Below are 22098 nucleotides of genomic sequence, written 5' to 3'. Positions count from 1 at the left end.
CAGTTGGGTTACTGGCTCTTTCAGTTCCTACGCTGCACATTGAGGTGTATTCTAGACCTACTGCAAAGGACTGCTGGAAGAAATACATAAAGGAGGTCAAACACGGGCAAAGGAGATGGCATGTGCCACAATCAAACTCCATCAACGCTTGATACATATCCACAGCCTTTACACCACAGCATGCCCCTGTAGACATCAGTGAACAAGCTGGGCTTACATCTACCCACAGCGATCAATGCCTGATTTCCATACCATAGTTCTGTTTTCTCAGAGTATCTGAGAAAGAGGAGTCCCAGGATCAACTATGCTTAGGAAATAGGGGATAAAAAGCTTTCCTCTCCATTGGCACTAGTGCTGGTTGTCACTGAGCAACCCCAAAGCATATGCTGGGTAAGTGGTGGTTGCCCAGTCTGCTGGACTATACAACCCTTTTTGTGTGGTGGTCCCATTAGCATATCTACATGATCTGACATTCTGCAGAAGTTGGACAAAGAAGCTCTGCTCTGCAGCTGAACCCAAGGGTTTGGGGCATGTCTCACCACTTGGTTTCCACCTGGTGAACTGTCCATTTTTTCTTGGGGACAAGAATTCCTAAGCAGTGAAAACCACCCATCAGGTTGTCAGTGGGATTTCAAGGAGGGTAGAATGGCTGCTCCTTCTTTGGCCTCCAATTATGAGAGGAACACGGGTGACTTGAACATGGCGAAATGGCAGTGGGGCACCATGACCTCTCATCTACGGGGAGCACCTGCTGACTTTTCCGAACAGCTCTGTGCATTTGGTCTCACTCAGAAGCCTTGACGACAGGGCAGACACTTGCCAGTTCTCTACATTCAAGGTGAAAGTGGATGTCCAGGTCAGCACAGGGACCAGCGGGACACTTCAGGAAACCGAAGACCATAGAGAGACCCCCAGGTCTGCATCTGCGCACCACCATTTACTGGAAAGGTTTTACGTTAGTCTTACTTGAGGTATCTTAAAAATACTGCATCTGGTTCCAGCTGAGAAGGAGAAGCTAAACCACAGGATAAGGACCACTTACAAGTCACAGAGAACAAACGTCCCCTTCTGCATTCAAATGCGTGCTGAAAACTAACTAGACTGCCGAGAAATAACGAAGTGTTCAGACACCACCATAAAGCTCAAGATTCCATCAGAAAAGTAAAGTATCAATTTTTGTAATAACGGAAACTAGAAATAATGATGGTGTAATTGGGCATTATTTACCAGAGAGGCAGTTGCTTATGCTGGAAAAGTAAACATTTCCATCTCCCCTCATTACTTATCTCGCGGCAGGAGGCCATCACATCAGATAAAGCCCTGTCCAATTAACATTATCCCTTAATTATTTCTAGAAACGATTAACAACCTCATCGAGGACATCAGTGGCCACAGTGCATAACTCTTCACCACCCCCCGTTCTGCTGACAGTGGCATTTTGGCTTTCACAGGGTAAATTATGAACACTTCCAAATCCCAGTGTTATACTGGTTATTCTAAGCAATTCTCTTAGAACAATTTCTTATACTCTAGGGCATATGTTCCCGATAGGGCCAGTGCTGCCCCCAAGGGCATGAAAAGTGAATGAGAATGGATGAGAAATGAATGAGAAAAGATGTTAGTACACACAGAAGAGAAACACGAATAACAATCTTTTGGCAAGCTTGGGGAGTGAGTTTCGAGACCGGCTAAGGACAGCAAAAGCCAGAATTTCTTATATAAAATGGGAGTGTACTATTCGCATGTAACCTATGCACATTTTAGTAGATTCATTAAAGCATTTCTAGATTACTCCTAACACATAATGGAATTTACATGCTATAGAAACAGTTATAATTCTGTATTATTTAGGGAACACAGGGAAATGTCTGTGTATGCTCAGTGCAAAAACATTTTGTCTTTTTTCCCCAAATTTTCAGTTGCAGTTGGTTCGAGTCTGAACCCCCCAGACATGGCAGAGTCAATTGTGGTGTTGGAAAAGAAAAGGTGGTCCAAGACCCCTATGTGGGAGGAAGACTCAGGAACTCAGGTTTAAGTTAACAGTGTATGCCGATGTATTGGAAACCTGGCTGCACCAAGACAGGGAGAGACAGAAGAGATCATTCATTCACTAATTCACTCCTCAGATGGCCACATTGCCTAGGGCTAACCTGCCTGAAGCCTGGGAGCTTCCTCCAGCTCTCCCATGTGGATGGCAGGGGCCCAAAGACTTGATCCATCCTCCACTGCTTTCCCAGGTGTATTAGCAGGGAGCTGGATCAGAAGTGGAGCAGCTGGGACTCAACCCGGCACCTGCCAGTCCCAGCTATGCAGGTGTTATGCCACAACACCAGCCACTCCTTGGAGGCTTTCCATACAGTATTGACACGGACACCTGGACCACTCCGAGAGGTTCTGATGTGGTCATCTGTGTCCATGCTCCACGGTGTGAGAATGACTATTCTGTAGTGTAGGTGACAGCAGGTTCTACCCACACACCATGGTAAATGGGACTAAGCTACGTGACATACTTCTGCCTGCAGCTGGGGTGTGCCTGTGCCATTTCCTCCATACAGTGCTTCCATCAACTGATGCTCACATGTGGAGGAAAGCTTTCTGCCCGCCCCACTTCACACAGCTCCCTGGGCTGTACCAGCATCCCAAACTCCAAATGTGCTAGCCCCAAGACATCTCTTATTCAGCAAAAATCACATCTTCGAGTTCCTCATTGCCTTACGAGTGATCAAGCAGAAAGAGAGCCTACGTAGCATGAGACAAGAGGAGGAAGCTGGCTGATCATTTTCATATAGTTGTACAAAGGTGTATCTGCTTGCGTCTTGGTAGGGCTCATTCAGTAGCATGAAAGTAAAGAACTCACTTAACTTTGTTGGATGTGAACAGAGCTACCATGTCAAGGAGTACTTCCAATAAAGTTTTGGCTCAGGGTAAGCCTTATTTTGAGCACAACTGCTCCGTTTTCTACTAGCACCTGAGGTTCCAACATGGATCAGGCATGCATTTGGCACAGTGGTGACATGGCCATCCGATATTGGAGTTTGCAGGTGTTAAGTTCTGGCTTCATTGTCGATTCCACCCGACCGCTGATGAGCATCAGTGAGGGGCTGGTTGGAATGAGTGATGGATGAAATGGTTGGATCCCTGCCACCCACATGGGAGATTAGAAGGGATTTTTTATCTCTTGGCTTCAGGCTAGCCCACCCCTGGTTACCAGCATTCGGGGTAATGAAACAGCAAATGGAAGATCTTTTTCCATCTCTTTCAAATTAAAGAAATTTTCTTTTTTTTACAAAAGGAACACAAATAACTTGATTGTGTGGCAATTTCCTTTTGGTATAAAAATGTCTACCTAATAGGCATACAGAGTAAACAAGTCACTGCCACAACAGGGGTCGGTATCAGTTTCTACTGAAGTTAAGGAAGATCTTCAAGTAGAAGGTCAAGCTGAAATGACGTCAAGAATAAGAGATGCTAATTTCCTTCTACAATTAAGAAACAAAAAACGATGCCTCTCATGGTAAACAGCTTAAATGAGATACTGAGAAAATTTTCTTGAATATGACAAGGAGAAACACAAACTCCAGATACATTTATTCAGATTCTTTAAACTATTCACACACATGTTTAAGAGAAGTAGTACTTAGTTTCTAGAAGCAAAGAGGCAACTACCAATATGAGAAGGTACATACTCATCAATTATGTGGAAATTCTTAAAGTCACCAGATGACTGAAGGTTACAAAGCAGAAAATGCCACATTTGTAGAAGATGCAAAGTAGCCAAATTTCTCATACAGTATAGGTAGAAGTACAAACTGATCAAACACATCAGAAAAACACTTTGGCCTTATATTGCCAAAACAAAGATATGAAAATGCTTCAACAATATTTCTGTAAAATGGAATTAAAAGAACCACTTTAGCAGAACAATTTAAATTTTTGAAGAACATCTGAATGCATAGATTTCAAATTTTTTTTCTGAGAAAAAAAAACTTAGCTTTTAATTTTCCACAAAGTTTATGAAGTACTCTCATGTGATGTTTAATTCATAATTATTGGTTATACATTCTCAAAAACTATATAATTCATAATAAATAATAATTACATTCATAATGAATGCAAAGAGAAAGAAATCACAAGAGCTATATCATATTAGCTTTAAAAAAATACTGGGCAATAAATTTAGGTACAAATGTCCAAAATTATTGCAAAGAAATTGCGAAACAGTAACAAAAGAAAGGGAAGAAGGCATAGACATGGAAAAAATCTTCACATTCATAAAGAGAACTAGGATCATTCAAATGTCCATACTACTCAAAATAACTCCTACAAATTCCACAGAAGTCCACTGAAACATGACATTCTTCAAACTAGGAAAAACTAAAAAATTAACTTCTCAGCACAAAAACTCCCCAGACTTAATTACAATAATCTTGAACAAAGAGAACAAATACGGAGAAGAGTACAATGTCTGGTTTCAAAACAGACTACAGAGATACAATAACCAAAACAGCATGGTACCGGCAAGCACACAGTCCAACAAGACAGAACACAAGACCCTACACAACCGCATGTATCCGTGGCCAAAAAGGCTGCAAGTGCACACACTGGAGAAAGAAAATGCCACTCAGGTAACTGGATGCCTTTGTGCAAATGCAGAACTGGACCTCATTTCTACTAGCATACAACGATCAGGTCAAAATCAGCCTTCAATTTCAGCATTGTGCGAAAGAGGAACAGGGAACACCCAGATCCAACAAAGTGTGCACAAAGAATCATGGGAGAAGCTGAGTTTCATCTGCTTGGCTTTCAAGGAGCTGTTCTTGAAGCGCGCATGTAGCATTAGGAAAGCAGTTCATTTGCTATCCTGTCGCAGTGCGTTACTGATGGGAAAATGCCAAGCTATAGAGTAGCATAAGATTCTCCCAACAGAACCCAAATGCAACACATCCCCTCTTTGAGAAATGTGAGCTGACTCCCCGCCCCCCTAACCACCTTTTACCATCTCTTTTTGAAACTATTTCCTGCAGGCTGCTTTGAATGCAACCATGAGACACTATCCTGCCCCAGTCTCCCAGCTTCCCTCCCTTGGCTCCCAAGCAGGCCCTTGCTCTGCCCTCTTGACAGCCAATCAACGTCACCCACCGATTTGAGAGAGTGGTCCAGCCAACCTCAGCATCAGCTTTCTGCGATGAGTCGTTGGTCCTGGTCTTGAGGGATTTCTTTTTGGGGAATCCTACGTCTGAGCCATAAACTACTTGTCATCTCCGGACCAACTGAACCCCACTTAGAGGTGTAAAAAAATCTTAAAACAGGCAAGCCACATGCAGGGGCAGCCAACCAGGCTCCCAAAGGCCTATCAAGAGAGGCTGGGTAAGGCCAACCCCAGCATCCCAGAACTCTCAGTCCAGGTCTCCCAAGTGAATTATCACCTACTGTACCCCCTACCCTGGGTGCGCATGACCAAGCACCTAGAATGAGAAGCAGAGCCAGTACTTGGAGTCAGGCCATTTGCCACGGGACAACAGGTGCCTTAGGAGGGCAGGCAAGTTCACTGATGCACCAGACACCTGCCCCAGGCATCCTGACCATCTCGATAAACTACAGCGAACAACCTTCATCTTTCATAATACAAATGCGTGAGTGTGTGCACGTACATACGCATGAACACACCTGCCTCACAGCTTTTCTGTAGACCATGAGCCAGGTGCTGACTGAACAGTGGAGAGACAAAGGTTAACAGCCCATTCAGGCAACACAAGGAGCTGCCTGGCTGCCCTGCGACAGACACCATGCTGGGCTGAGCTGGGCTGGATGCTGCGAAGCAGCAAGCCAGCCTCTTTATGCATCAGTTCAGATTCCTAAGAGTGAGCACATTGGTGACCTTTTTCATTCAACCTCAACCGTGACATCCACGGGGAAATCTTCAAATCCGTATTTGGTTGGCTAGGATGACTCTCCCAGAGCCCTAAGCTGTGGGCAAACACACATTTGAATCAAAATGCGTCTTAGCCCATCTTGATTCAGAGTTCACCAAACCTCCCTTCTCGAGCAACCTCTGTGGAGATCCTCCACGCTGGTCTTCCCCATCTGATCTCTGTGGTTCAAGTTCACACACCCTGACTGATGTTACTGCCTCTGTCCTCCATCCTTCCCTCCCAGGAATGCAATTGGCTCACTGCTTCCTTTCTCCTAGTTTAGGTTTTGTTCTGGCTGGGCTCTGGGAGCCCGTTTAAGCCTGGAATGTCTAGGTTCCCCAGGGTTGGAGGGGGAGTGTTTGGAGGAGGAGGGCTCCTTCTAGAGGGTGACCTCAGGCCCATTTGTCTTGAGAGCGTCCCTTGAAGCTTTCAGCTCACAGGGCTCCAAGTCGGCCCAAGCGCTTGGCCAGACAAGCCCCTCGATTGTTGCTGGGGACCCCCAGGTCGTGATGGGGCGGGGCGAGCCATTCACCACTGTGGGAGGCTGGGGAGGTGGAGGCGGGGAGCGTGCTGGGGAGGAGGCTGGCCTTGGTGTGTGCCCCAGCAGACAAAAGCGGCTAGTGTCAGCTTGATTTGCAAGATCAACATTCATGAGTTGGACTGCTTAGAAAGCGGGGATTATCTGCAAACCCTGGGGCCTGAATGGGAGCCATAAATAAGTGATTTCACCCTACCAAGCAGAAAGAATATTCGGCCCCCTTTCGGCCCCTCCCAGGTTCCCACCGCTGGAGAGCGCTGGAGGGGAAAGTTGTGTTCCTTGCTTGGGACCTCCAGCAGGAGCCTGCAGAGTTTACCCAAGGGCTCAGCACTCTCTTTTCTTCTCAAAATCCACTCCAGATTTTGCCTGCTGCAGCCCTGGCAGCCCCTTCCAACCTCAGAAATTCTCCAGTCAAGGTTTTCCCTGGCCCTCGCCCAAAGCTTGCTTTTAGCCACTGGAGCTTCCAGGCAAAACCTAGCACCACTGCACCCAGCAGAGGCTCTCCAATGAGCAGCTGGCCCTGGACGTCCATCAGGAGCGTCATTCATCAGTTGCTTAAGGAGGGTCCTGCTCACGGCTCCTCTCAAGTGTAGCTGACTTTACTCAAATGGAAATGCGCCTTGTGATGCGAGGAGGAGGACTGGAAGGCTCCCTCCCCCACACCATCCCTGGGATTCCTCCAGGCCTTTCCGTCTACCAAGCCTTTGTGTCTGCCTGGCTGTGTTAACCCTGTGAGGCCCGGGTGCTCTTTCTTCCCTGTCTAGTCATTCAGTTTGTAGCCTGATGGGGTGGGCGGGTCGAAGCAGGGAGGAGGGGGAGGCCTTGCCCCATATCTCTTCCTTCACTCTGTTTTCCTAGCAGCAGTTTTGGGTAGGGACACACACACAGGTGAGCTGCAAAGTTTAACTTGCACCTGGGAACGCTCTCAGTACAGCCCGAGTCCTGGGGGCTCAGCCACCCAAGCCACAGAGGTCCTTGTGCCAAGTCTCCTGGGACCTGGACAGTAGCTGCTGACTCCAGGCACCCACCCCAGCTGCTGATTCTGCAGCAGCCAGCTTCCCTCTAGCTGCGGGTGGGGGGTGGGGGGTGGGAGGTCTGGAGAGTGGAGAGAAGGGCTTCCGCCCCCTCCTGGTAGGGGGCTCTGAAGTTTCACTGTGAGCAATCCCAGGTGGGCAACAGACTATTTTTAAAACAGTTGCCCCCTTTTCGTTTGGAACCTCCCATTGTGCTGGAAAAAAAAAAATCAAACTTTCAAAGCCAGTGTGTGTGTGTGTGTGTGTGTGTGTGTGCGCGCGCTTGGGCGGTGGAAGAGGAGTGGGGGGAGAGGGGGGAAAGAAGAGAGAGGAGAGTTGTAGTGCCCTGGAAATGAGGGGGGAGGGCCCCAGGGCACAGCCCAGCAGGAAGCTTGGCCCGCTTTAGGGCTGATCTCCAAGGCAGAACTGAGCAACCAGAAGTCAGGCACCAGGGTACCAGGTATGGCAGGGTCTGTAAGCCTGGGTGCTAGAGGCCAAAGGGGGGAGAGCAGGTCTGGAAACCAGTAGGGTTGGGTGGGGCGGGATGGGGGTGGGAAGCAGCCAGTTGCAGTCCCAGCTTGGACCTGCTCAGTGGGGGTGAGGTGGGGTAGGCTTTGGGCTCCTGTGGACAAGGATGGCTGAGTGACTACTGGATCGCAGAGAAGCCTGCCAGCCTGCAAGGCTCGAGGGAATTTTCCTTCCTGACAAGAGTTGCGAGAATATTTTATAGTGTGTTATCTTTGTGGGAAAAAATGAGAAAAATGAACACATTTGCCTGAGAGAGGAAGGGAGAGAGAGAAGAAACGGGAAGGAGGGAGGGACAGAGAGAATGAACCAGAAAATACTGAAGTGAGATAAAGCAGGTGGCTGGATGGGGTGTCTAGGCAGTAGGCCGACAGATAGAAGCTGTAACGCTTCCAAACATCACTTTTGTATACTGATTTTTGGATGCTCATGACATTGAACTCAATTGGATAGGTCATAAATAGTTATCTTGAAAAGGGAAAAAGTTAATGGAAGCATTTAACACATAAGCACTATTCCACTTCGGCAGGATGGGAATTGGAGAGAATTGCAAACTCAAATTATTTCTTTGCAGCAGCATGGACAGATGGATTTTGAAATGACTGAAGGTATTTGATGGATGTAGGTGGTAAATAAGTAACTGTAACCTTGGGAGCCAGCCTTCCCAGTGTGGCAAGTGAGCGCGACACACACAGAGAGGGGGCAGACACAGGTAGGTGCAGAACTTTTGAAATCCATGTCTAGGAGGTAGGAGGGAGATCTTCAAAAAGTTTAGGAAAAAAATAGCAAGTGCATTTCATATTTTGGTAAAGTTGGCCGAACTCTTCATTTTCTAAGTATGCATTTTTTTAAGAAGTCAGAAATGGGAAGTTCTCACCTTGCCCAGCCTTCATGGCACAGGTTATGGTCACACTGGGTTCTTTTGTGCAGAGCTTGAACTGAACAGTACAGCAGTCCTCAAAGAAAAGACTGGAAGGATTGGAGCAAGGGGAGGCACGAATTCTTCCTAAGGGGAAATCCAGTGGCTGAAAAGGACCGTCTCTGGGCATCTGGCCCATGGAATTCTCTGCCCGTGGTGAACACCCACCACTTGTAGCTGGTGACACCCTAGGACACCTTGACATGCTCAGGACATTAAAAACACAATGGGGCTGGATTACAAGGACAGAGCAGTCAGCCTGGGAGTGTATGGGAAGACCTGAATGGGGTTCCAGGCTTCTGGTTTGGGCCAGGCACAGCCCTCAGTTGTTGTGGCTACTTAGTGGAATGAACCAACAGATGGAAAACTCAAACTCTTAGAAGTAAAAGACTTTCTGAAAAATGTATTTGGAAGTCAGTTGTACAGAGAGAGAGAGATCTTCCTCCAGCTCTGTGCTAATGTACGCGGGAAAGCAACAGAGGATGCCCAGGGCTTATGCCCCTGCCCTCATGTTGGAGAGCCACCAAGAAGCTTCCGGCTCCTTCCTGGCTTTGGGCATGTCCAACCTGACCAATGAGAGAGCTCTTCCACCCTCTAAACACCTGCCACTGCCAACACTGGGGCCAGGCTGAAGCCAGGGACTTTGTCCACATATTCCATGTGAGTGCAGGGTGTCAAGTCTTTCTCACCACCAAGCATCATGGACAGATGGATTTGGGGATGTTTTCAACTCATGAACTGCTGGGGACCCGATGGATACCACCATTGTTAAGCAGATAGATACCCATGACAGAGGGGAAACTCACTACTTATAGATCTTCTGCAGCTCCACCTGTCGGTGATAAGCAACACACAGTTCAAGGCGCTGAACTGGATGAGTTCGCATCTGTGGGGAGACCGCTACCTTAGGAACAAACCCTACTTTGGGGAAGCAACCTGAGCCAGTTCCAGAGGAAACAGGCCATCAACAACGCAGCTGGGCTGCCTAGGGAGCTTAGTTCCGAAGGCTGGGGCACCTACTGGCAGAGGAAACACCTGTGTGGCCAAAGCCAGGGAGGGGGGACACCGAGTTATCGCTGGGTGGCACATTGCCATGTGGATTTCTCCCAGGGACTCAAGAACTTGAGTTTCAATCCCCGAGAGAGCAGACCATTTCAAACCAAGTGACCTGTTCTCAGGGAACTTGGCCAACACAGATCCAAGCCTCCTAGTAGAATGCCTTATGCTGATGATTAAAATTTTATGTCTCCAAGTGACACTTCGTCTGCCTCCCCTGGGAAATCAGCTTCACTTGCCTCCATAGTTAGTGGTCAGACAAATGGCTGTGCTTTTTGGCTTCCACATATTCAATCTCTCTCTCTCACTCTCTCTCCCTCCCTCCCTCCCTCCCTCGCCTCCAAAGAGGGCACACCACTTGAACAATGTGCCCATCGGGGAGGTAGGGACAAGGAAGGTGCAGGCATCACCTTATTCACATCAGGAGGGAATTGACCTTGGAGTCTCCGCCAGCTGGAAACCATGGTAACCACTGCATGCCCTCAGAGAATCACATTTCTTTACAGAGCCCCTGTCAGTCAGTCAGTCAGTGCTGGCTTCCTGTAACTTTCCAAGCTGTGATCCTTAAATAGGTTATGACAGCTAAAAATTCTGTCACCTCAACTGCGCATGGTCACTGGCCTGTGAGACTTGGGGAAGGATCAACTTTCACGCTAGGTCTGGAGTCCCTAGGCAAACAGTACGTAGTATTTATAAGGCACTTAGTATCCACCAGGAACTTTAAAAAGTGTTTTATACACACTGGGTTAGCTCATTTAATGCTTACAGCCCTACCCAAGAGGGACTATTATCTTCATTTCACATGGGGGCGGGGAACAAAGCACACAGAGATGGAGAAACGTGCCTGAAATCATTAAGGTAGGCTTTCTACCCCAGGCAGGGCACCCTGGCACCCACTTACAAATCACTGTGTTTCCTCTCTCAAGGACAGAGCCATTTCTGGCTTGAGGGGCCATTGTGGGCTTCGGCCAGAGACCACCCTCCCCGGGGCTGTTGCTGTCTCCTCACTGATGGGCCTTATGTCGGCCCTGGTGTCCATCAGAAGAATGGAGATCATTTGAAGTATTTATAAGCGACAGAATGTTTTGGGGTGTTTCTCATGCAGGTGCTAGAGTTGGGAGAACACGGATGAACCTGGGGGACATTACCTTAGGGGAAGCACACCAGGCACAAAGAGACAGGGAACACTGTTCATAAAGATCTCAAAGAAACAAAGGAAAACAGTGATTCCCAGAGTTAGGAGAGAGGTTGGTCACAGGCACAATGATAGGGGCGTCCAAACCGAGGAAGTTCTGGGGGGGGGGGTCAGTGTCATGGTTCAATTGGCCAATGCTCCATCTGAAGTGTCGGCATCCCAAATGGGTGCTGGTTTAGAGCCCCCAGATGCTCCGCTTCCAATCCAGCTCCCTGATTATGGCCTGGGAAAACAGAGGAGATGGCCCTGGGACCCTGGACCTGCGTGGGAGGAGGCTCCTGGCTTCAGATCAGCTCAGCTCTGCCCCTTGTGGCCATTTGGGGGAGTGAACCAGTGGATAGAGCTCTGTGAATCTGCCTTTCCAATACAAATAAATATACTTTTTTTTTTTTTTTTTTTATTGTTAATTATTTTGCATTATGTGACAGTTTCATAGGCTCTGGGAATCCCCCCCTCCCTCCCCCTCCCCTCCCCCCGGTGGATTCCTCCACCTTGATGCAGTATTACAGTTCAAATTCAATCAAGATTCTTTCATTGCAAACATATACCAAGCATAGAGTCCAGCTACTTATTGTCCAGATTGGTTGAACAGTTTCTTGGGGAGACCTTTTCTGGTCTGAAGTTTGAGCTGGCAGAATATCATCACAGTCAATTAAGAGTCCCAATATAACATCAACAGCAATTTGCAATGTTATGGAATTGACATGGTTTTGAGTAACCAGTGTATTAAAAAGAAAAAAAAAAAAAAAAAAAAAAAGGAAAACAAGTCCTAGCCACAACCTATGATTAGCTCATTGACATTTCAATTTAGTTCATATACAGGACCGGCTGCTCTATACCTTAAAATGGCCATAAGGCACCATTCAGCTGTTTCGTGTCCATTTCATCTTAGTATTTAGCCAGTTGTTGTGTTGAAGTAAAATTTTGCTGATCTTGGCAGATTTTAGGATAATCCAGACTGGCTTGTAACTCTAACAAGATATATGTCAACATTTTAGGTGCAGAACATTTTTTTTTTTTTTTTTGGGGGGGGGAGTGTGCAGGAAAATCCTCAGCACCATGGTGAGGAGTAAAACTAATCTTTGTGACCCACCCAGCGAGGCATGAGCCAATCCATGCCAGCTCTTTCCTGTCAGATTTCAAGTTCTACTTTCTGTTGTTTATTTATTTTAGGTTTGTTTTTTTTTTTTTAGTTTGTATGATTGTTTGTTTGCTGTGAGGGGTTTTCGAAGCGATCCCGATGGTCATTGCGAGGGAGGGGGGGTCCAGAGGTGGAGCCAGTCTCGGACCAGAAAAAGCTCTCCTCCCTGGTCCGGAAGGACGTTTATTGTTCTTCTGTTTCTGCAGACCACTCAGGGCTTCTGGTTGTCTTTCCGATGACGTTGGTTTCTGCACTGTAGTGTTTGGACTTCTTCCATCCCCTGTGGAAGCTCCGGTTGGGGGTGGGTGACCTCAGAGTACTCGGCCTCCGAGGGCATCCAATTCCCTGTGGCCTCCTTGGCAGTTGGGATATAGTCCTTGTTGCTCGTATTAATAGTTTGTGGTGAAGGTCATACTTTAAACAAATTTTAAAAGGAGCGGGTTCTGATGCTTCATGGCACAACTACGGACCATTGCTGCCCATAAGGCCATGTGGATTTCTTAACAGCTAAAATTTGAGGTGCTTTTACCAGGAAGAAATGATAAATATTGATGGTGCCTGGCAGATTTCTTGTCCCTGTCACAGATGTGTACAGACACTGACATAGTGTATCCACAATTATGTTTCCCTTCATTTGAATCAAAACTAAAAAAAAATCGCAAACAGCTGCGCAAAATCTTTCCCGAGTTAGGATATCTAGACTTGATTTATTATAAACATTATTTACTATAAATGGGTTTATATTTACAAAATGAAGAGTGTAATAACAGCTGCCATTTATGCTTTATTTTGTTTGAAAGAGTCATTTATTTTTATTGGAAAGGCAGATAAACAGAGAAGAGGAGGAGGAGACAGAGAGGAAGATCTTCCGTCTGATGATTCACTCCCCAAGTGGACCGCAACGGCCGGAGCTGAGCCAATCTGAAGCCAGGAGCCAGGAACTTCTTCCAAGTCTCCCATGCACGTGCAGCGTCCCCAGACTTTTGGACCATCCTCAACTGCTTTGCCAGGCCACAATGAGTGGAGCTGGATGGGAAGCGGGGCTGCAGGGATTAGAACCGGTGCCCATATAGGATCCTGGCGCGTTCAAGACGAGGACTTTAACCACTAGGCTATTATGCCAGGCCCACTTTTCATCGTTCTAAGGAGATAATCATGTTTCAAGATTTTGTGACCCACCTCTTCTAGGAGTCTTAGGGGCATTCAGATCAACAGCAAAAATGCCTGGCCACGCTATGGATTCAGTGCAGGGGATGTGTTCAAAGCAAACATGGGCTTTGACTCAAAGTTGAACCTCAGTGGACTGGCAGGTGGATGTGCAGGCCCATAGCGGACTGACAATCTGTTTGCAGGACAGGGATTCGGAGCGAGCGTGAACATGTGTTTCCCTAATACCCATATCTTACATAAGAATTGGAGTCTCTTTCTTCTGGACTCATCAGGGCAGGTGACTAATGGGGGCTAAATGACGAGTTTATTCTTAATCGGAGCAGGTGGCTTTTGCTTATAGAAGGGAACTTCCTCGGTGAGATGAGGGTTTAGAGGCCACCTAATTCAATCTATTTTATAAATTGGGAGGGGTGGGGGGAAGCGCCATCATGAAATGAAAAGTCAGAGAGGTGAAGTGACTAGCTGCTTGTCAGCGTTTTGTCAAGAGCCTGCTTTTAACCCCAGATGGTCTCAAGCCCTAGTCTGGTGTCGGAGCAACGAAGTATCAACGCAGATCCTCTAAGGACACACCTCTGACGTTTTACTCTTCCATGAGAAGCTGTAGGGAGCTACGTGAGAAGTTGTGGGCTAAGATTTTAAGCACGTCAGTGCAATAAGATATGCCAGAGCAGCATCTCCATCCATGGAGTTCCTTTTGAATCCCACATCCGAGTGCTCCAGTGTGTTGCCAAGTACATTTGTTCCTAGCCCTCTATACGATGGTCCTTTAGCGCTTTGAGAGCCTATTTACCAGCATTGACGATCATGGCTGTTTCGTCTTGGAACAGATGGGACGGAGACGTGTTCTCCCAACGGCAGGATGCCCCCTCTCTTACAGCCTGCTGAGCCCCTCGAGTCGCCTGCCTAAGATTCACAGCTAAGGCCCTCATGCTTTATAAGCTACAGAGCAGTGTGGCTAGCTGGGAGATAAATCATTTTTTTTAAGCCATCCTCATTTTCTGAAGGGGATCCTAAGAAGAGTCAATCATGGATGAAAACCAAGACAGGATTTCTAGAACGGGTCAGGAAGACGGGGAAAGGCTGAAACTGGACATTTTACTGCCCTGGTTTTGTCTTGTTTAACTTTGAGAAATTATTTAAATGTTTTCCATCTCAGTCTCTATAAAAAAAGACATCTTTGGCTTGATTAGTTGATCCTTCCTCCTCAAGTGCAGGGATCCCTGTGGGCATCGGTTGGTGTCTCGGCTGCCCCACGTCCCTTCCAGCTCACTGTTGAGGCCTGAGAAAGCAGTAGAGGATGGCCCAAGTCCTGCACTCACATGGGAGACCCAGAAGAAGCTCCTGCCTTCCAGGATCAGCTCAGCTCCGGCAGTTGTGGCCATTTGGGGAGTGAACCAGCAGATGGAAGAGCTTTCTCGGTCTCCCCTTCTTTCTGTAAGTCTACTTTTCTTTTTTTTTTTTTGAAGAAAACATATATTTAAAAAAAATTAGATATTGGGCCTGGTGCAGTAACCTAGTGGTTAAAGTCCTTGCCTTGAACACACCAGGATCCCATATGGGTCCCATATGGATCCCGGCAACCCTGCTTCCCATCCAGCTCCCTGCTTGTGGTCTGGCAAAGCAGTCGAGGACGGCCCAAAACCTTGGGACCCTGCACCCACATGGGAGACCTGGAAGAACTCCTGGCTCCTGGCTCCGGATCGGCGCAGCACCAGCCCTTGAGGTCCACTTGGGGAGTGAATCATTTGATGCAAGATCTTTCTCTCCATCTCTCTTCCTCTCTGTGTATCTGACTTTGCAGTAAAAATAAATAAGTCTTTAAAAAAAGTTAGATGTCCTTTAAGCCCTTTATGTGTACTGATGTTCTATGCCCTTCTTCGAGAAGAAGTGGCAGTGGACATGAGTGTCTTCCTTGGCTGCTTTGACGACTGATACAAGGAACAGATGTGGGGTCTACTCCTATTTTACAAAGGTGAACTACAGCTTTTCTGCAAGCCTTCCCCACCCCTCCACACCACACAGAGATGCCCTACTGATTTTTGTTACTGCTTTAACACCTCTTCACACCAGAATAACCTGCCTTACTTAACCCAGCCACTGGCTTTACATCAGCTCAGCTCTGTGCACTCTGGTGGCCAGCTGGGGAGTGAACCAGTGAAACAAAGACCTCTCTCTCTCTTCATCTACCTTGCAGATAAAATAAGTCTTAAAAAAAAAAAAAAAGATGTTGCACCCTAAGAAACTTATTCTTTAATCGTACTTCACCATCAAATGCCTGAAGTATTCTTGCGTGGCATCTAACTCACTAAGCAGGCTTTAGCAACTCAAATTAGTTGGACTTCGGTAGTTTTTGGGGGATTACCAACATTGCACTCAGCAGGCTTGAGTTACTTCTCATGAGTGGAACTGCTCTTACTATCGCCATGACTATTTGTACCTACTGCTGTCCATGGAGACCCCTGGCCTTTAGCTAGAGGACGAAGGAGGTATTTTGAGGTACAGGTATGTAAGGAAGCAACCGAGGCTGATCGAGGACAATGGAGATGACTCGGGCAAGGCCTTTCTGCACCTGCCTACATGTGTCCCCATCCTCTGTGGCAGCAGGAAGGTAAGGAAGCCTCCACAGACTTGAGGCCCAAGTCCTGCCAAACGCTGCTGCTGCACCAGCCAGAGACTCAAAACTAGGAAATGGCAATGAACCTGACTACAATCTAGCTCGTGGCCATGCAACGTACCACATCATCTTCCCTTTTGCTTTTCTAGCTTTATTCGCATTTTCGTACTGAGTCCAATGAACTATGTGAGCAGAAGGAAAATGAACAGCTTCCAGGTCAAAGGTTAAGAGCTGGTGTTTCTTTCACTCCTATGAAACATCTTAGCAATTATGTACCACAGAAGTAAAAGCAGTAACTGGACAAGGGACTGCTCTGCTGGGGTCACGTGGGCTTCGTACACCCCAAAGGACATCTCTACGGTAGTAAGTCATTGAGAATTTGGGGTTACGGCCAGAGGATGTGCTAGAAAAATTCAATACTATAACCATGTGCTGGCCATCCAAAGGGAAGACTGTAGAATGGAATCCTAGCTCAGGACATCATCAATACCAAGTCCTACCAGTTCTCCCTTTCCAGATTCCGTGCTCACTGCAGCAGGTGGTGTGAGGCACCCAGGGCATCAGGATCTTCTCTGTTCTCCCGGTCTCCAATGCTGCCTGCACTCTTTATCCCACTGCCCGATTGTGCTTGTAAGACCCTGCCTAGAGAGAAACCACAGACTTCTTAGGGATGGAGGATCCCCTAGATGCAACCCAGGAACCAAGCCAGCAAGTAGAGTCAAGAGAATGCTGCTCTCAGCGACCCAACATCGGTCACCATGCCGTTGTGAATATCTGATGAATCTGATGCCCTCCTGATGTAGAAATGATTTTTTTGTTCTCAGTCATGGTAAAGAGCTTTACTGAGTTCAAAGCAAAATTCCAATTAAATCAATCTAGATAACCTTAGGCTCTAACGCTATTCAAGGATTTTTTAAAAAGTAGCTTTATTTCTCTTTCCATGAAGACTTTCTTTTTTTCACTGCAGCAAATTGGATTTGTATCCAACACTTGTTCAAAGTTGCTTTAGAAATGGATTTTACAGTGATTTTTTTTTGGGGGGGGGGTTGATTCCAGCATTAGATGATATGTATGTCTGAGCTTCATCACTGCACGTATCAGGAGAGTGGTTTCATTTTTCAAAACAGGGCTCTTTGGGCATGCCTGTGTGCCTGTAGATACATGCATTAACGTACAGATTCTATATGTAGCTCTGTCTATGCACGTCTACATATACACATGTATCCAGGAAGCTTTGCCCTGCGTGCACATACGGTTTTATTCCACTCATCTCACCCCGCCAAGATGTGGGCTTGCCGCGTGCAGCGGTGTCTTGCTCTCTGCCGTACCACCTGCTCTCACCACAGTGACTCCCCTCCTCTGCACTTCATAGATGGCTTCAGCACAGCACTGTGCCGCTTCTTACGCTGTCCATGTGGGTGGCCTGCCTCTGGGCAGTGCCCCTGGGTGGCATCTATGGATCCTAGCATAGCACTTGTGGCTCTGGCTTTTTGTCCCCAAGGGGACAAAGGGCTGAAGGCCAGCTATGCCCGTCCACTATTGTCCCTTCTCAGCTGTCCACAGCCACAGCCCCTTGTCATGTTCTATTTCAGTGGCTCCTTGGATTCCCTATTCACCCCCTTTAGCTTGGCAGGGACCGGCTATATTTTATGAATTAAATGTTAGCAGGGTTTTACAGAGCGCTTTCCCCCCTGAGTCACCCTGCATGAAAGAGATGAATCAGAGAGGACAGCAGCTGACTGGCACAGAACAAAGGGATCATGCGATACTTGGGGGAGGTCTTCCTTTCCCTGCGACTTGGCCCCTTGGGGGACAGGCTGCTGTTCATTTCAAATCACTGACAGTTACTTCTGTTGAACTAGAGGTGTCCTATTCAGTCCCCAGTGACATGAAATCAGTGGGGTCTCAAGATGTGGGGCAGGTCTAGGGCTTGCCACACCAGAGGAAAAACACTCACGCAGGATGAATAGGATCTGGGGAACACCCAAGTCCCAATAATGGCATTGACCCAGTGCCAACATGTGGCCAGGCTACAGCCCAGCAGCCTTCTGGGATCCACTGACAACAGGGCCGCTTTGATTTCTAACCTTTGACGGCACAGAGGTAAGACTGGCAGGAAAGCCTTGATTCATGCTGAGCTGGTGGTGGCAGTGAAGTTCAATGTCAAATGATTGCTTCATCTTCAAAGATTCCCAAGGCCTCCCCGCGCTGACACTGGAGTGGGAAATAATGGTTTTAACAGACATTTGATCAAGAGCCCAAGGAACTTGTGGGCAGTGCCTTGAGCCAAGGAGAAGGGGGACCTGTCTTTTTCAAACGATCCTGTTGGACGAAACTCCAACCAAATCCAGCAAGGAAATGTCCTAGGGATTAAACAAGCAGCTCCTGTCACATGTGACCAACCCTGTGGCACTTGCGGGTGTCAGCTGCTCAGGCACCTGCACCACCGGTGCATGCACCCGTGCCCAGGCACCTGTCTCCTTTCACCTAGCTGTTTTTGAGATGCAATCTGACTCATGGGAGACCCCTAATTCCGTCTCCGACTTGTGAGCAGCTGCAGGTGGGCCAGAGGACTCTGAGAAACAATCCTGAGGCGGCAGCCAAAACACCTTTTCACTCTCAGAAGACATGTCCTAGGTCTCTCCAGGAGATCATTTGATCCATAAAACCTTTTTTCTTTGTTGCTAATTTTTTTCTCTTTCTGTATTGAAGATTCCCACTGCTCTTGCAATCCTTAGTACTATCCCGGAAGAAAATGTTGGCTCGCCACCTATACTCTTTTTAAATTTAATCAGCTGAAAAACAGACACGCACTCAGATCTCCAACTCACTAGTTCACTTCCTTATATCTGCATCAACCAGGGCTGAGCCAGGTGGAAGGCAGGACCCGGAGACTCTTTCCAGGGCCCCCACAAGGATGACCTAAGGGACTGTGTCCTTTCCCCTTCCCTGCCAAGATATTCAGTAGCAGGAAACAGAGTAGGAGTCGAGCCAGATCAGGGTCAAGGACCCTGATACAGAATTTGCTCATTTCAAGTGGTATCTTTTAAGATTTTCATTTTTGGTGGAAAGTCAGATTTACAGAGAGGAAAGAGAGAGGAACATCTTCCATTCACTGGTTCACTGCCCAAGTAGCCACAACCACTGCAGCCAGGAGCCCAGATTCTCTTCTGGGTCTCCCACGCAGGCACAGGGTCCCAAAGCTTTGGACCATCCTTGACCGCTTCCCCAGGCCACAAGCAGGGAGTTGGATGGGAAGTGGGAGGGCCAGGATTAGAACCGGCACCCATGTGGGATCCCGGAGCATGCAAGGCGAGGATTTTAACCACTAGGCTACTGCACTAGGCCCTCAAGTGGTATCTTAACCACTGTCCCCAGTGGCCACCCCAGAAGCCTCTGACAGTTCACATCTCTTTGATCACCTGCTAATCTCTTTTTCCAGTTCAGTACTATCTGCGGACATCAAAGAATGGCAAAAATGAACTTTGAGATTTACTCCTCCTGACCCCTGGGCACCCACAGCCCTGGAGGAACCCTTCAGGATATACTTTCCAACTCTCATTTGGTTACACTGGAAAAGTCACAGTGGGCTTTGAATCAATTATTTATTGATTGATTGATTGATTGCACCTGCAAAATCAACTGGTAAGGTCGGCCAGTCTCTGAATACTCTCCCAGTTCTAAAAATGCTTAGCATCTTCTTTGCTCTCGAGAATCCATTTCTGCAATGTGAAGGTACATCATGAACACCGAGATCACAACCCTCAGGGTATTTCCATTGGAGAGGCTTTTTATGGGATGTTCCTTTGAGTTTATGGTTAAGAAGCCTACATCCCATATGGGAATGCATAGGTTTTATACTTGGCTCTGGTTCCTGACTCCAACTATAAACTTATACTCCTGAGAGGTAGCGGAGGATGGGTTGGGTTCCTGGGTTGGGTTCCTGCTCCCCGTGCAGGGATCATGTAGTGTCAACTTAATCCAGATCTGTTCATTGCAGAATATAAGGGCAGATGAACCAGTTTTTAAGATTTGGATTGCTTTGTTTCAATATTAAAATCTACTGTTTAAAAAAATTGTAAACTCAGAATTTTCACCTCCTGGTTTACTCCCCAAGTGGCCACAGTGAGCGGAGATGGATTATCTGAAGCCGGGGCCTTGGCGCTTCCTCCAGAGCCACCACACGGATGCAGGAGCCCAAGTCACTGAACCATCTCTGCTGCTCTTCCCGGGCAGCAGAGGAACTGGATCGAAAGTGGAGCAGCCGTGACTTGAACAGGTACCCATAGGAGACGTAGCTGCCACAGGTAGAGGTTTAACCGCAGCTCTGTCACAATACCAGCCCAAGTCCAAAATACAATTTTAAAAGAAATCTTATTTAATCGTACCTAGTTATGATTATTTTCCCACCCCACCCAAGCCACATAAATTAGGATGGGTATTATTATTCCCCTTGGCAGATGGGGAGAGAGATACATTCTCAGAGGGGGTGAAACAGAATGAAGACCAGAATCAAGAGATTGAATGCCAAAATCTAAGCTCTTTCTTCTACGCGCAGCTGCCTCTCGGAACGCCTCTATCAATCATGTTTATTGCTCAACTTGGTGGGAAAGCTGTGCCACCTACTTGATCATTTTGCACATAAACTCAAGCTTGATTTTGAAAGGTCTGGGAAATTAAAAGGGCTGCTAGAATATTCCATATCATAAATTCACTGTACAGTCCGCCAACCCCATACTGCCTGTTCTATGCCAGCTCTTTTTGGTTTTGTTAGGGAAAGAGGGTGGGAAGGCGAGGGGAAGCTGAACCCATCATCTCATTTCCTCCCTTCTAGCAATTCCCTGCAGCCTTTGGGGCTTTCCTTTTGAAAAACAAAACCATCCAGAAAGCAGCAGCAATTCTGTCAGCTTAAGACTTTGGGAAGAATTGTTTGGAAAATGGACTGACAGTTCCACCGACACTTCTGCAACAGGCAGCCGGCCGCAGTTCCCCTGGTTCCCCTCCGTCTTCCTCACTTTCTTACAGAACAAAGTCTCAACAGTTGAAGGCAGAAGGGCTGGAGCCAATGTAAATAACCGCAGGGTCCAAGCACAGACCTCAAAGGTCACTCCAGGTTTCTCCTAAGTGTTGCCACTCAGAAACTGATACTTGAACAAGATGAGGAAAGTGGTCACACCAAAGGCTTGGACAAGCCTTAGGCTCCAGGTGGGTGAGCATCCACAGAATTGCTCTGGGCTCCTGCTTCCAAAATGAAACCTGAGGGTTTGTTTCCCTGCACACTCAGGGAATAGAAAGTAGTATATGACGTCACGAGTACTAAAGTGGGCCCAGTGCAAATCTGAATGGAAAAACAAATGCCTTTCCTTGAAGTTGCACCTGAAATTGTGCTCTGCAATAGAAGGGCTGGGGGCTGGGCACAACTCTGTTCACTTTATGTCATTCATCTTAACTCCCCTACAAAGCAGGCATGGCAGCACAGCCTGTTGGGCTGCCTGTAACAGTACCGGTATCCTAAATGGACACCGGTTCTAGTCCTGGCTGGTTCAGCTCTGATGCAGTTCCTTGCTACTGTACCTGGGAAAACAGCAGAGGATGGCCCAAAGGCTTGGGACCCTGGCAATCGCGTGGGAGAGCTGGATGGAATTCCAGGCTCCTGGCTTCAGCCTGTCTCAGCCATGGCTATTGTCCCCATTTGGGAAGCAAACCAGAACATGAAATATATTCTCTCTCTGCAACTCTTGACTTCGAAATAAATAAACAAAATATATATATACATGGCATTTATCTTGCCACCTGCCCAAACCCTCACCTCCCCTCAACTGATTTTCCCTCATATTACAACAGTATATTCCTTCATAAACAGTCCTAAGTCCATCATTCTACTATTTAAGTGTATCCTGACATTGCAGGCATGACCATGGCAGAGTTCAGCATCCTATGGTCAAGATATATTCAACAGTTTCATTGGGAGCCCATCTTTGTTTTGAAAATAGAGATGCATACTACATCTGGATG

The sequence above is a fragment of the Ochotona princeps genome, chromosome 31 (genome assembly GCF_030435755.1).
Source record: "Ochotona princeps isolate mOchPri1 chromosome 31, mOchPri1.hap1, whole genome shotgun sequence".
NCBI classification, from domain to species: Eukaryota; Metazoa; Chordata; class Mammalia; order Lagomorpha; family Ochotonidae; genus Ochotona; species Ochotona princeps.
Note: the sequence above shows the minus strand (reverse complement) of the source record.